This window comes from Miscanthus floridulus, chromosome 4 (genome assembly GCF_019320115.1).
Source record: "Miscanthus floridulus cultivar M001 chromosome 4, ASM1932011v1, whole genome shotgun sequence".
Lineage (NCBI taxonomy): Eukaryota > Viridiplantae > Streptophyta > Magnoliopsida > Poales > Poaceae > Miscanthus > Miscanthus floridulus.
Window position 1 is genome coordinate 109,365,645 of NC_089583.1, and position 14,949 is coordinate 109,380,593.

The following is a 14,949-nucleotide window of genomic DNA, read 5'->3' on the forward strand; positions in this document are numbered from 1 at the left end:
GTGACATGCTTAGTTCATATTTGTGTCATTCGAATTGTGTAGGTTGTTGATCACCCTAGGTTTGCAAGACACTAACTAGAGTAGAACTATTAGGGCCTCCTTTGTATCTAACCTCTTTGTCTAGTGTTTGTGAGCTCGTAGATTTTTTAGTTAGACTATTCACCCCCTCTAGCCATCCAAAGATCTTTTCAAGTGGTATTAGAGTCAAGCCTCTATTAATTTGAAGAGTTAACCATTTTGAAGTAAAGGAGTGTCTAGCAATAGTATTGGTAAGCCCCCAACTTCGATGGCACAAATTATGACTATTGGAAGGGAAAAATGTGCGCTTATTTGAAGGCTATGGGAAAAAGATTTAGGGAGTAGTAGTCAAAGTTTGCTATGCTTGATATGAAGGATCTTACCTCGGTCCAAGAGAGGAGGAGAAGCTTGAACTCAATGAACAATCCCTCAATGTAATCTATGAAGCATAGGATCCCAAGGTCTTGTAGACCATCAAGGATTTGGAGATGGCACATAAGGTGTAGAAGGGATTAGAGAAAGCATATGAGGGTACTATAACAATAAAGGACATCGAGCTATATATTTTCAAGGACAAATATACAAAGTTCCAAATGTCGAGTGAAGAGAGTGTCCCGGAGATGTTCCATACGCTAAATGTGATTGTCTATAAATTGAGAAGACTAGGACAAAACGTGGGTGATGACGTCTTCTCTCACTAGTTCTTGAGATGTCTTGCCAAGAAGTTCAAGATCATAGTCACTGTGATCTTGAGAGGTGGATTGAAGAACCTCAATTCCACACAAGTATTGGGAGATCATCACTCGTGACACATTTGATCATGATAATGAGAGTGATGAGCGAGAAGAGGAGGAGGAGGAGAAGAGCATAGCTTTCATTGTCCGGTTATAGCTTTCATTGCCCATGTTTGATTACCTACACAACCCTATATGCATGTTAGTGTCCTCAAAGCAAACCCAACCTGCATCCCATAATTTGGCAAAAATCATGCTTATCCATCTATGCACCACCTCTTGCGCACCTGACTGTACCTTAAGGCTCGGTCTGACCACTTACAGATTTAGATGAATCAAACAACAACTAATTTTTTAAGAATTGCATAGTACAATGTAGGTTAAGGGCATTGCCGCATAACCCATAATACAATGAAATATTGATGCGATCAGACTCATAGTGATGATTGACTTTTACATAGTGAAAATCTCGAAATAGTAGGTATAAATCTCATTTTGGAATGTGTTTGATTTCATTCTCATTTTTCTACATAAATTTTATTTTTCTTAGGAATTCCAAACATGAATTTGGCTGAATTTCACTTGACCTTTTGAACACCTGAAAATGGAGGGATTAACTTCCTCTTTTTTTCAATAAAATAAATAAAAATGCTACTCTATGAGTCTACCGCCACCGACGGGCAGGACCCACAGTCAATTACCCATGTCAGTGGGAGGCCACGATGTCGTACTTGCATCCCAATCTCCGTCGTCCCCCGCCTCACTCCCTCTGCCGACACTCCACCTCCCCATCCCCGCCCACCCCACCACGTGGCCGGCCCCATGTGGGAGCGTGGCAGGCCACCCCGCAAGCCCCGCCCATCTCCGATCCTTGTGCCACCGCCCCCATCGCTGCCGCCACCCCGCCTGAATCTCCTCCTCCCAAGATCCCTCCTCACGCTCACCGCGCGCGCCATGCCGTCGCGCCGCCCCTCCCCGGTCCTCCTCCTACTCCTCGTGCTCTCACTCGCCCTCCTCTTCCTTATCCTCTCCCCTTCCTCCCCCTCCGCCTCCGTCTTCTCCCGCTCCCTCAGCTCGGGCTCCGCTATCACCTCCTCATCTCCGGCGTCAACCCCCACCCCACCTGCACCCATCAAGATCTACCTATACGACCTGCTGTCCAAGTTTACCTATGGCGTCGTCCGGAGCTACACGGCTGCGCGTGCGTCGTCGGGCTCGGTGGACGCCGCGGTGGCTCTGCCCGACGAGCAGCTGCGGTACCCGGGACACCAGCACGCGACCGAGTGGTGGCTCTTCAAGGACCTGCTCCGACACAGGCCGTGGGATCGCCCCATGGCATGCATGGACAGCCCGAGTGATGCCGACCACTTCTACGTGCCCTTCTTCTCCTCCCTCAGCCTTGTTGTGAACCCCATCCACTCTCCGACGGCAGCAAACGCCTCTGGGGCGGTGGCAGCGTACAGCGACGAGGCCATGCAAGAGGAGCTGCTAGAGTGGCTAGAGCGGCAGCCTTATTGGCGGCACCACAGGGGGAGGGATCATGTTTTCATCTGCTAGGACCCCAATGCCCTGTACAGGGTGATCGACCGGATCAGCAATGCCGTACTCCTGGTCTCCGATTTCAGCAGGTTGCGTAGCAACCAGGCATCTCTCGTCAAGGATGTCATCCTACCCTACTCACACCGAATCAACTCCTTCAAGGGTGAGGTCAGGGTGGATGGCCAGCCCTCATTGCTGTTCTTCATGGGCAATAGGTACCGCAAGGAGGTAACTCTCGAATTTTGGAAGAAACATGATGAATTTAATCTGATTGGGGCATTGGTCAGTTTAAGTACAACTATGTTTTATGGGGGGCATATATGCTGTAGAGTATAGACAACCAAGTGAAGGTGCCCTTTGGAACTTGTAGTTTGCTAATGTGCACAACATTCTTAATTGATACTCCCTCCATCCTAAAAAGAATGCAATTCTAGATTTGAACCAAGTCAAAAAAAATTAATAAACTTGACTAAATTTTGAAGGGCGGGCCTGGTGCAAGCGGTAGAGTCTTACCGCCTGTGACCGGAAGGTCCTGGATTTGAGTCGCTGTCTCCTCGCATTGCACAAGTGAGAGTAAGGCTTGCCACTAACGCCCTTCCCCAGACCCCGCACAAAGCTCTGGGTACGCCCTTTGACTAAATTTATAGAAAATAGTACCAACATTTCTGTCTCTAAATAGGTTTACTATGAAAATATATTTCATAAATAGTCTAATGATACTTATTCGGTACATAAGTATGGTCAAACTTTACATTGTTTGACTCCTCGAAAAGCAAGAATTGCACTCTTTTTGGGACGGAGGAAGTATTAACTAAATGGTATTATATTGATGGTGTTCTTATATGCATATTGTCTTGTATAAAGATGAAGCTTAGAAGAAAATAGAGTTAGGATGCCTTTTCTTTTTGTGAATAAAGAGAGAGCTTTACAAATTACTGAAGCAAGAATTACACACTGGACAATGATTGCAATCTGCAATATGAAGCAACCGTTTTGCTAGCTGGGTGAGCTCGTGACTGAATTCTGCTCTTTTTATGTGCTTGAAGAGAGATAGGCATGTGCATCTAGAGAGGACCTATCCCTGGCTGCGAATTGGATGCCTCAAGTCCCCCAGAAGGTACACTTGGGTCAGATTGCGCCAACATCATCAAGCACCTGATCAAACCAACTACTCAGAGAACCAGCTCTAGCTTTGTTATCCAGGAAGCGGTAGAAGCAGTAGATAAACTCCCAGTAGTTAGGATGCAATTGTGCCTGCTTTGAATTTGTTTTGTTCTATGGCAAATTCTGGAACCGATGCCCAAGGAAAATTGAACAAGGAAAAGTCAACTAGGGTTTCTTAAGACAATTGGTTTCAAGGGCAACATATACAAACCCCTCAAACAATTTTTTGATCTCAGTATATTTTTTGAATTATGTGTAAGGGCTTGTTGATTCAGAAATTTGTCAAATTGAGAATTGATAGCGGTTAGAGTTCTGCAATCTTCAATTCAAGATATCCAGTTATTTTGGATACTTTGCCAAAAAGTTTGTCTTTTTTGACAATTTCATTTGCCATAGTTGGCCTTTGAAACATTTTTGTTTCTGTTTCAATTACCTAGCTCCTTTTCTTTTGCTCACCTTCTATGCATAGAATGGGATATCATTGTTGATGGCAAAAAAATTTGTTAGGAAGTAGGAACACTATAGAAGACAGCAACTGTAGTATCCAATCATCCGCAACATCCTGATAAGAAACACAAAACCATGATTGATAAGATAAATTAAGTATGGAATATATGAGAAAAAAAGGGAAGATGCATACTTTTTTTCTTTTTGGTTTGAAACAAGCAAAAAAAAAATTGTTCAAGAGTCTTTAGAAGCCCCCTAATCCAAAATTCGTCAAGTATCCGCCTTTTGTTAAAAAAAACAAATGTCAAAGCATTACTATGTTGCATCCTTTAGTTTGATTTTTTGTTACTTTTAATCAAAGTGTCTCTTGATCCTTAGTTTCTTTTACATATAGTTCATTGTTGTTTTCCTTGTCAATGGAGTTACAGTCAGTGTCCTATTCTGATTTTGTAGTTTGTTTATGCAATGTTATGTACTTATGCTACAGTTGTCATTCTGAATATTGTAGGGAGGGATGGTTCGTGATGCACTTTTCCAGATTCTTGAAAACGAGGATGATGTAACCATAAAACATGGAACTCAATCAAGGGAGAGTCGTCGTGCAACTAGACAAGGAATGCACTCATCTAAATTTTGCCTCCATCCTGTCGGAGATACTCCCTCAGCATGCAGATTATTTGATGCACTTGTCAGTCTGTGTGTTCCTGTTATAGTCAGTGATTACATTGAACTTCCATTTGAAGATATTATAGACTACAATAAAATATCAATATTTGTTGGGACAAGCAAAGCAGTACAACCTGGATACTTAACTTCAATGCTTCGAAGAATCAGTTCAGAGAGGATTCTGGAGTACCAGAGGAAAATAAAAAAGGTCAGTACTGACTAACCTATATCATACCGCTATTTGCATCTGTAAGATGCATGCTATTCTACTTATAAACAACTCTTTCTTAGAGATGCCTTATTCCTAAGACAAATGGTTGCTCCAACGATAGGTTAGATGTTTATTGGCTGCAGTATTGTTTCGTGCAGTGAATTTTGTTCTTGTAACATGGAAAACAATGTGTAGATTGCACATACAAAGCATGTTGGAAAATATGTGGTGCCTGAATGATGTAATGACATTTTGACTGTAGCTCAGTAAACTTCAAAGGATTTGAAAAATAAATATATGGGGACTGAAGTATAAACTTCCTCATCGATCAGCCTTTGAGGATTTAATGTCGTTAGCATAACTAGAGACTATCATGAAATTCTGCCATCACCATGCCTCGGCAAGAAACTCCATTTGTACTTTCCACTTCTGTGTACATTTGACATCTGAGTGTCATGTGGGGCCGCTCCTATTCTAGGAAACGGCGCGCCCGAGACGTCCGCCGCGCTATTGAACGCGCGGCTAGCTCACAACCATCGGCCTCAGGCCATGCGGGGCAGGCTGTGTCAATCAGCGGATAGGAATAGAAAGAGAGATCAAATTGGTTCCTAAGATTGAGGAGTAATTAGCTCCTAGTGTTAGGCTCAAGGCCTATTTAGCCATGTACGTGGACAAGGATAAAGCAAGCAAGTTATTATCCATCTAATCTCTCTCTCTCACCTTCCTCCAACTAAGCCTAGCCGGCCGAGGGGCAAAACCTCAGTCCTAGACGACGACGGCGGGAGACTACGAGCTCCGTAGTCGAGGGCCAGCTACCCTAGGGCACGACGCCCTTGACAACCTGGTATCACGATCCCGGCGATCCTCGCCTACACGCTCCACCTTGCCATCCCCACCACCAGCCGTCGCGCCGTCCTTCGTCTCGCTGCCGCTGTCGATTCATGCTGTCTCTGCCCATCAAACTCCACCTCCAGCCAACGTCATGGGAGAACAGCCCAACGCCGCCCTTCAGGCCACCCTGGACGCGTTAGCCGCCACCCTGAAGTCGCTCCAGACCTCCGTCGACGCCAATTCCCAGGCGATCAAGCGCCTGAGCAAGGAGCGTTCCTCGTGGTCATCATCTTCCAAGTCCGGAACTAGCGAACACCATCAGGATCGGCCGCCGTGGTTCCAGAAGCTTGACTTTCCACGCTATGATGGCAAGTCCGATCCGCTGAGCTTCATCAACCGGTGCGAGTCCTACTTCCACCAGTAGCGGATCATGGAGGAAGAGAAGGTGTGGATGGCTTCCTACAACCTGGAAGAGGGCGCTCAGATGTGGTACATCTAGGTCTAGGAAGACGAGGGCATCCCCTCATGGTGCCGCTTCAAGGACCTTCTCCATCTTCGCTACGGGCCACCGCTGCGCTCCAACCCCCTCCACGAGTTGGCCTCATGCAAGCGCAACGGCACCATCGCGGACTACCAGGACCGCTTCCAAGCGCTCCTCCCCTATGCTAGCCACCTCGACGAGGAACAACGCGTCCAGCTCTTCACCGGGGGCCTTTAGCCGCCACTCAGCCTCGACGTCGAGGTCCACAATCCGCAAACCCTCATCGACGCTATGAGCCTCGCCCGCAAGCTGGAGTTACGGGAGCAGTACGCGGCGCCGACCCCACGAGCTATGACAAGGGGCCTGCTGGCTGCGCCTCCGCCACGCCTGGCACTGCCTGCACCACCGAGGGCCAACCCTCTTGCCCCGAACACTATCACTGTGGAGGGCCGGCCGATCAAGCGTCTGTCCATAGCCGAACTAGAAGAGCGCTGCCGGCTGGGCCTCTGCTACGACTGCGATGAAAAAATCGTTCGCGGTCACAACCGTGTCTGCAAGCGCCTATTTTTACTGGACAGCGTTGTGGAGGACGCAGAGGATCTATCGGAATCCTCCAAATCGGCGGCCGCTGATGAGGAGTCGCCCCTCTTCTCCCTTCACGCCATCGTGGGCATCCGCTTCACCGACACCATGTAGCTCGGCGTTGACCTCGGAGGCACCCCACTCATCGCGCTTCTGGACTCGGGGTCCACTCACAACTTCATCTCTGAGTCCGCGGCACAGCGCACTAGTCTACCCCTCCAACATCGTCCTCGCCTCACGACTACAGTGGCAAACGACGAACGTGTGTCTTGCATTGGCGTCATCCGCCGGACCGCGGTCACCATCCACGACGATCTATTCCACGCCGATCTTTTTGTCATGCTGCTTGCAGGTTACGACATGGTGTTGGGCACACAGTGGTTGGCGACGCTGGGCCCTATCATGTGGGATTTTGGCGCCCGAACCATGACATTCCAGCGGCAGGGCCAGTCCGTCTGCTGGCAGGGGGTCCTCGGGCCCAAGACTGCTCGCGTCCTTCGAAGACATCTTCGCTGAGCCGCACAGCCTGCCGCCGATCTGATCCCGGGACCACGGCATCACTCTTGTCTTGGGTTCGCAGCCAGGCGCGGTGCGCCCCTACCGCTACCCGGCGACACACAAGGATGAACTGGAATGCCAGTGCGCTGCCATGCTGCACCAAGGCCTTATTCGTCAGAGTTCTTCGGCGTTCTCTTCGCCCGTCCTCCTCGTCAAGAAAGTTGACGGCTCGTGGCGATTCTGCGTCGACTACCGCGCTCTGAATGCCATCACCGTCAAGGATGCCTTCCCCATTCCCGTCGTCGACGAGCTGCTAGACGAGCTCCACGACGCCAAGTTCTTTACCAAGCTCGACCTTCGCTCGGGCTATCATCATGTCTGCATGCGCGTCAACGACATCGCCAAGACGGCGTTCCGCACCCACGACGGCCTATACGAGTTCCTGGTCATGCCTTTCGGGTTGTGCAATGCCTCGGCAACATTCTAGGCTCTGATGAACGATGTGCTGTGGCCCTTCCTTCGGTGCTTCGTATTGGTATTTTTATGACATTTTGATCTACAGTGCATCGTGGGCCGATCACCTGCGCCATCTGCGGGCCGTCTTCGTCATCCTACAGCAGCACCAACTTTTCATCAAGCGCTCCAAATGCGCTTTTGGCGAACACTCCATTGCCTACCTAGGGCATGTTATCTTCGACGCCGGCGTCGCCATGGATCCCGCCAAGGTGCAGGCGGTCTCCGACTGGCCCCAACCCCGTTTGGCTCGCGCGGTGCGGGGGTTCTTGGGCCTTGCGGGCTATTACTGCAAGTTCGTCCACGACTATGGTGCCATCGCGGCCCCACTTACGGCGTTGCTTAAGAAGAACGGCTTCACCTGGAGCGACGACGCCGCCACGGCTTTCTAGGCCCTCAAAGCCGCGGTCACCTCGGCACCGGTCTTGGCGCTACCGGACTTCGCACGGCCGTTCGTCGTCGAGTGGGACGCGTCCACCCACGGCTTTGGGGCGGTGCTGATCCAGGACAAGCACCCTATCACTTACTTCAGTCGACCGGTGGCCCCACGGCATCACTCCCTCGCCGCGTACGAGCGAGAGCTCATCGGTCTCATCCACGCCATTAGACACTGGCGGTCGTACCTATGGGGACGTCGCTTCACCGTGCGTATGGACCACTACAGCTTGAAGTTCCTCCTCAACCAGCGCCTCGCCATGATCCCGCAACACCACTGGGTCAAGAAGCTGCTCGGGTTCGACTTCACGGTGGAATACAAGCCCGGCACGCTGAACCAAGTGGCGGACGCTCTCTCCCGCCACGACACAGATGACGATGTTGTTCTAGCCATCTCCGCGCCGCGCTTCGACTACATCGACCGCCTGTGTCAGGCTCAGGCCACTGACCCTGCCCTGGTCGCCCTCCAGGATGAGCTTACTGCAGGCTCACGAGGAGCGCCTTGGGCTCTCACTGACGACTTGGTGACATAGCCGGCTGTACGTGCCACCAGCGTCGCCTCTCCTGGCCAAGATCCTATCCGCGGTGCACGAGGACGGCCACGAGGGCGTGCAGCGCACCTTGCATCGCCTTCGTCGGGACTTCCACTTCCCCGGCATGCGCCGCATCGTCTAGGATTTCGTGTGTGCCTGCACCACATGCCAGCGGTACAAGTCAGAACATCTTCACCCCACAGGGTTGCTGCTTCCCCTGCCGGTCCCGACGACGATTTGGGCGGACATCGGGCTAGACTTCATTGAGGCACTGCCGCGTGTATGCGGAAAGTCCGTCATCTTAATGGTGGTGGATCGCTTCAGCAAGTATTGCCATTTCATCCCCCTCGCCCATCCATACTCGGTGGAGTCTGTGGCTCAGGCGTTCTTCACCGACATCGTGCGACTTCATGGGATGCCGCAGTCCATAGTGTCCGACCGCGACCCGGTGTTCACCTCTGTGTTCTGGAAGGAGCTTATGCGGCTCATGGGTACCAAGTTGCACATGACATCAGCATTCCATCCACAGTCTGATGGCCAAACGGAGGCGGCCAACCGCGTCATCGCCATGTACCTTCGCTGCTTCACCGGCGACCGCCCTCGCCAGTGGCTTTGCTGGCTGCCGTGGGCCGAGTACACCCTACAACACGGCGTATCAGATGTCACTACGCGACACGCCGTTCCGAGTGGTCTACGACCGCGACCCTCCTACCATCCGGTCTTATGAGCCGGGGGACACGCGAGTGGCTGCTGTGGCCAAGACAATGGCCGAACACGCGGAGTTCCTGGGGGATGTCCGCTACCGGCTGGAGCAAGCCCAAGCTGTGCAAAAGCTCCACTACGACAAGCAGCACCGTCACGTCTCCTACGCCATGGGCGACTGGGTCCTGCTCCGCCTTCGCCATCGCCCAGTTGCGTCGCTATCCCAGGCTCCCAAAGGGAAGCTGCAGCCTTGCTTCTTTGGGCCCTACCACGTCACCAAGCTCATCAATGAAGTAGCCGTCCGCCTCGCTCTTCCTCCACGCGCCAAGCTTCATGATGTCTTCCACGTCGGCCTCCTCAAGAAGTGGGTGGGCGAGCCACCAGCTGCACCACCTCCTCTGCCGATCATTCACAATGGTGCCGTGGAGCCAGAGCCGGAACGCGTGGTGCGTGCTCGACTGGGCTGTGGGGTGCATCAAGTGCTCATCCAGTGGAAGGGCGAACCTGCTGTGTCGGCTACATGGGAAGATTTGGACTCCTTCCGCGATAAGCATCCAACGTTCCAGCTCGAGGACGAGCTGCTCATCAAGGGGGGAGAGATGTCATGTGGGGCTGCTCCTATTCTAGGAAACGGCGCGCCCGAGACGTCCGTCGCGCTATTGAACGCGCGGCTGGCTCACAGCCGTCGGCCTCAGGCCATGCGAGGCAGGCTGTGTCAATCAGCGGATAGGAATAGAAAGAGAGATCAAATTGGTTCCTAAGATTGAGGAGTAATAAGCTCCTAGTGTTAGGCTCAAGGCCTATTTAGCCATGTACGTGGACAAGGAATAAAGCAAGCAAGTTATTATCCATCTAATCTCTCTCACCTTCCTCCAACTAAGCCTAGCCGGCCGAGGGGCAAAACCTCAGCCCTAGACGACGACGGCAGGAGACTACGAGCTCCGTAGTCGAGGGCCAGCTACCCTAGGGCACGATGCCCTTGACATGAGTCAGCTACTCGGTGCATTTGCTAGAGAAGATCACCCCACCATCTCATTCTTGTTTGGCTTAGAATATGAAGTAGTAAGAATGTGGATATATAGTGCTTTGGGGATTGTTTTGACAAACTGTCACTTTGGGCATATGATTACTTTCTGGCCTCATATATGAGTTATTTTGTGCTCTTTCACTAATTCGATCTTATATGGTAGTATACTTTTGTGGTTGCAAGTGGGCCCATTCCACTGAATTGCTGGTTCATTATGTACTCCTTCCGTCCTGAAATGATATGTGTATATTGATCAGGGAAAAGTCTCAAAGTAGATTTTGACCCTTAATTTTTTTTCACAATATGTTGTCATTTGCTAAAGAATCAATATCATCTCAAAAAACACTTTGAATACAAATCTACTGATGCAAGTTTTATATCCCAAGCTTGTATAAAATTTGAGTAACTGTTGGTCTACGATATACTTATCATTCTAGGACGGAGGGAGTAGTACATATGGTTGATTGAACAAAATAACTAGAACGAGCTGATGGGTCCATAATGGATTGCGCCCTTATTCATGCATGGGATGGAGATATGTGGTGTGAGGCAGGAACATGTGATGTTTCAATCTAGTCTTATATATTGCATAAAATTTAGTTTTCAGAGGCATGACATGCACATTCAAATTTCTTTCAGTATATTTATCTGTTAATAATTTTCTTATTCGCTGAAATTCGAATGACTTTTTTCAGGTGAAACATTACTTTGAGTACGAGGATCCGAATGGACGAGTGAATCAGATTTGGTGCCAAGTATCTCTTAAAGCACCACTGATAAAGTTGTTGATTAACCGCAACAAACGGTTGCTTGAAAGAGGCACCACCAATGGAACAGATTGCTCGTGCATTTACTCTACAACTCCAACTGAGATAACTGCAGCCAGTTAAACAAGACGGAACTCATCGCCCTACAAGCTTTGTGCCTATTTCCAGTGATCACATTGCCTGGATTTTTGATGTTGTACAGTTATATGTAAAGCGATATTACCAGCCACTATTTTTGAACATTAAATTTACTAATTGCCACAATTCTTCAGTTTTCTAGATTTGTATAGGAGGAGCGGATAGTCAGGAACCTTGTTGTGATGCCTTTCCTTGATACAAGGTACGGTACCCATTTTGTATGTGTAAGTTACATTAGTTCATTTTTGTCAGCAGTTTGCGGCCCTAGTTTTTCGACCTACATAAGATTTTAGTAGGGAATTTTATAAGTGTTTACTTCATTTTAGATGAGGTGATAAGTTTATTCCTCAAATTTGATGGAATGACTTATTTTTCGTATCAATACTAATTATTAGCTTGTAAGGAATAATGTGTCACAAAAAATATGATGAGCGAGAAAGTGATGGATCATCTTATTAGTTATTACTCTAATCAAACTCTATTATTCAAATTTGGTGGAATGATTTTATTTCTCGTAAGAATAAAATGATGATGGATCAACAAAAAATATGAAGATGGAGGAAATGATGAATCACCTTATTTCATGAACCAAACACAATATCCCCTTTCACCGAAAAGGAACTACTTAGGCCCGTTTGGACCGGAAAGAAGTAAATATTTTTCTACGTTCTAAACATCACAATTTTTAATTCTTGTATTTTAGAATCTCATAGTTTTCCATTTTTTTTAGACTTTTGGACCTTTTATTACTCATTAAACCCGGCTAAATCGCCGGTCAAAAGGCCTAAACCTCGTGAGGTACATCTTCCAAGTAGTTTTACAATCACTTGGAAACTTACACCCGATAGCAGTTAGAGCATGTGCTACCCCTATTACATTCACGACGACACAGGCTAGTGCACTTATTTAGTATCTTAAATGCTAACTAATAGCCGAGACACATGTTTATAGTTATGATAAGTGACATCTTAGTATGATTTTGAAATGACATAGTAGCAACTAACATCCTCTGATCTATTAAATTTATGTTTTTTAAGAAAACTCGGCACATGCTTATGATTGTGATATGTGACATCCTAATATGATTTTAAAATGATATAGCAGTAACATCCCCTAATCTACTAAATTTGTTTTTTTTATAAACTCAACCATAAACTCACGGATTATCCTATATTTTCTCAAAATTAAAATTAAGATACATATAGTCGCATGTCATGTAATAGTATAAAATTCAACTCGTCAATATAACTTCTCATATACATGGGATAACCTCATGATCTTTCAAGCACTTGTATTACCTAAAAAAATAAGATAAAAATATATGATTTTTGTAATATATAAATGGAGCTAAAATGAGTTTAAATAAAATAATTAAACATACGGGTCTCACAACTCTAATACATCCATTTAAGAGCAACTCAATCAGGAGGTTTCTAAATAAACTCTCTATTTAGATTTTTTTGGCAAAAAGAGAAAACATCCTTCCAACAATTTGGTAAAAAACTCCTTAGAAGTAAGAACTTGGCAAATCCCCCTTCCAACTCATAAGTTCCCGAAGTCGATAGGAACTCCGTATCCACTCCCCCAATGACGTTTTATTAGAAGATTGAAGTAAATTGGACCCATGAGTAAATTAAGAAAATAAAGTGTTCTAGGTAAGAAAATGGTAATAGACAAAGAAACTATTAAAAACGGCTTGGTTGGTTAGAAGTAGTTTGAGGTTCCCAATACAAAATTGTTTAGGAAGTTAGTATAGAAAACTATTGGAGGGGGAATTAAATTGAGGTCGCTACTTATAGAGTGTTCGGCGGGACTTATTGCTGCTGCGACTGATTTGTAGGACTGATTTGTTGTGAGAGAAAAACACTGTTCCCATAGCTGAAAAGTAAGGCTGATTCTGGCTGATAAGCTCAAGCGAACATGGCCTTATTTTGTAAACTCACTAAATTTATTAGTTTAGCAAGTTAATTATAGGAAACACCTGGCGTTGCTCTAACCAATGTATTCTTTATTATAAATAAGATGTATGAGAAGGACATGCTCTTATTCACGGTTTGCAGCCACAATAATTAACATATCAAAAGGCAGAGCAACTGAGGGAAATGCTGACGTAAACGTGTAGCACTGGAAAGAGAAGGAAATAAACAGTAGTATGGAGAGACGATTCTGGAGGCAGCCCTATGAGGCTATGATTCCTCGCGAAGCAGCTCTTTTCATGAAAGGTGAAAGCTATGGGTTATTCTTCCCGCACAAGGATCTACATTGTATTTTTTTTTTTGATCGCAACAAGGATATACACTGTAGCAGGTGAAATGCATTGTGTGTACATAGCATGGATGCATTAAAAGCCGAATATCCAAATGTCTATAAACATTAGTCTTGCAACAGTAAATGAATTAGAGTCTCTCGGGTAGTACCAAAAACAGATTATCTGATATAGACTACAATGTAGCCCTCCACAGTGATGTTTTTGTGCATACATATTTATGAAGAAAATATGGCCAAAGCAGTTCAAGACCATAGAAGATATGAAGGATTCTAAAAAACCCTTAATGAAGATCTAATTTTCAAAACACCTCCTAGGGACAGAAAAAATATATTATCCCTATCCAAAAGCCAAATTAAGGCCTCGTTCGTTTCTCTCGGATTAGCCCAGAATGAGGTCCATTCCATGTGGTATGGGCCGGTGCGGAATGAATGCCAGCCTAGCTTGGAATAGGCGTTTGGTTAAGGCCTGCCTTGGATTCCAATCCGGCCCGTTTTGACCATTCGATCCCCTCTGCAATCCGAAACCAATCCCTACCTATGACCCTCTAGAATCCCGGCCTAGGAATCAAAAGAGGGCCGGATTCAAACATGAGCTGCCGAACGAGGCCTAAAGGAGAAAAAGACCCAAAACCACATAGAAAGAGCTTGATTTCAGAATAATCATCACCACAGAAGCAAAGGTATTTCATTGACTGCTGCACACCATTACCTTATTCAGAACCGTATTGCATAATCTGATGAGGCTTCAGACTTCACTTTTGATCAAAGTTCAGTTCATAATTGGATCAGAGCCCAGTCAGGGCCGGTCCTGAGATTTTTTGGACCTAGAACGAAACTAAAATTTTGGGCCTTTCTATATAAACACGATAATACTAGTACCATTCATGGCCAGTATATATACACAAATATACAAAATGTTACTAATAAGCAGTTAACTGAATGCAAAAGCAATATTCATGTGAAATAATTTATATACATATTGAATTACCTCAAATTTTCTTCTAACATTCCTCGATGCGAAAACCTCAATGATGGTGTAAATATCAATCTCCAACAATCGCTTCTCAATGATTAATGTTTCCAATCCATTTAACCTTTGGATCTTCTGGATTAGCGTTAGCTGGTTCCTCCATATCTCAAATCATCTGTTAAGAAATTTATGAAGAGACCCTCTCTGTTATTGTATCAAAACATCTATTCATGTTTTCTTCTTTCTTTTGTCATTGTCAGAAGCATACTTTCTTGATGACATGGTACCGTTAAAATTTAGAGAAACAATTAGTCAAAGATTAAACAATTTGCAAATCTGAAATTCCAAACGATGTCCGTCCGAGTCTGTGAAATCTGAATCAATGATTAACCTTTACCTTAGCGGCCGGCAGTACATGGTTAGGG

General features: G+C 46.5%; 1 pseudogene; it reads left to right on the forward strand.

Moving 5' to 3' along the window:
- The first annotated feature begins 1,574 nt into the window (after positions 1-1,574).
- LOC136552563 (probable arabinosyltransferase ARAD1) lies at positions 1,575-11,555 on the forward strand (annotated as a pseudogene).
- Positions 11,556-14,949: the final 3,394 nt, after the last annotated feature.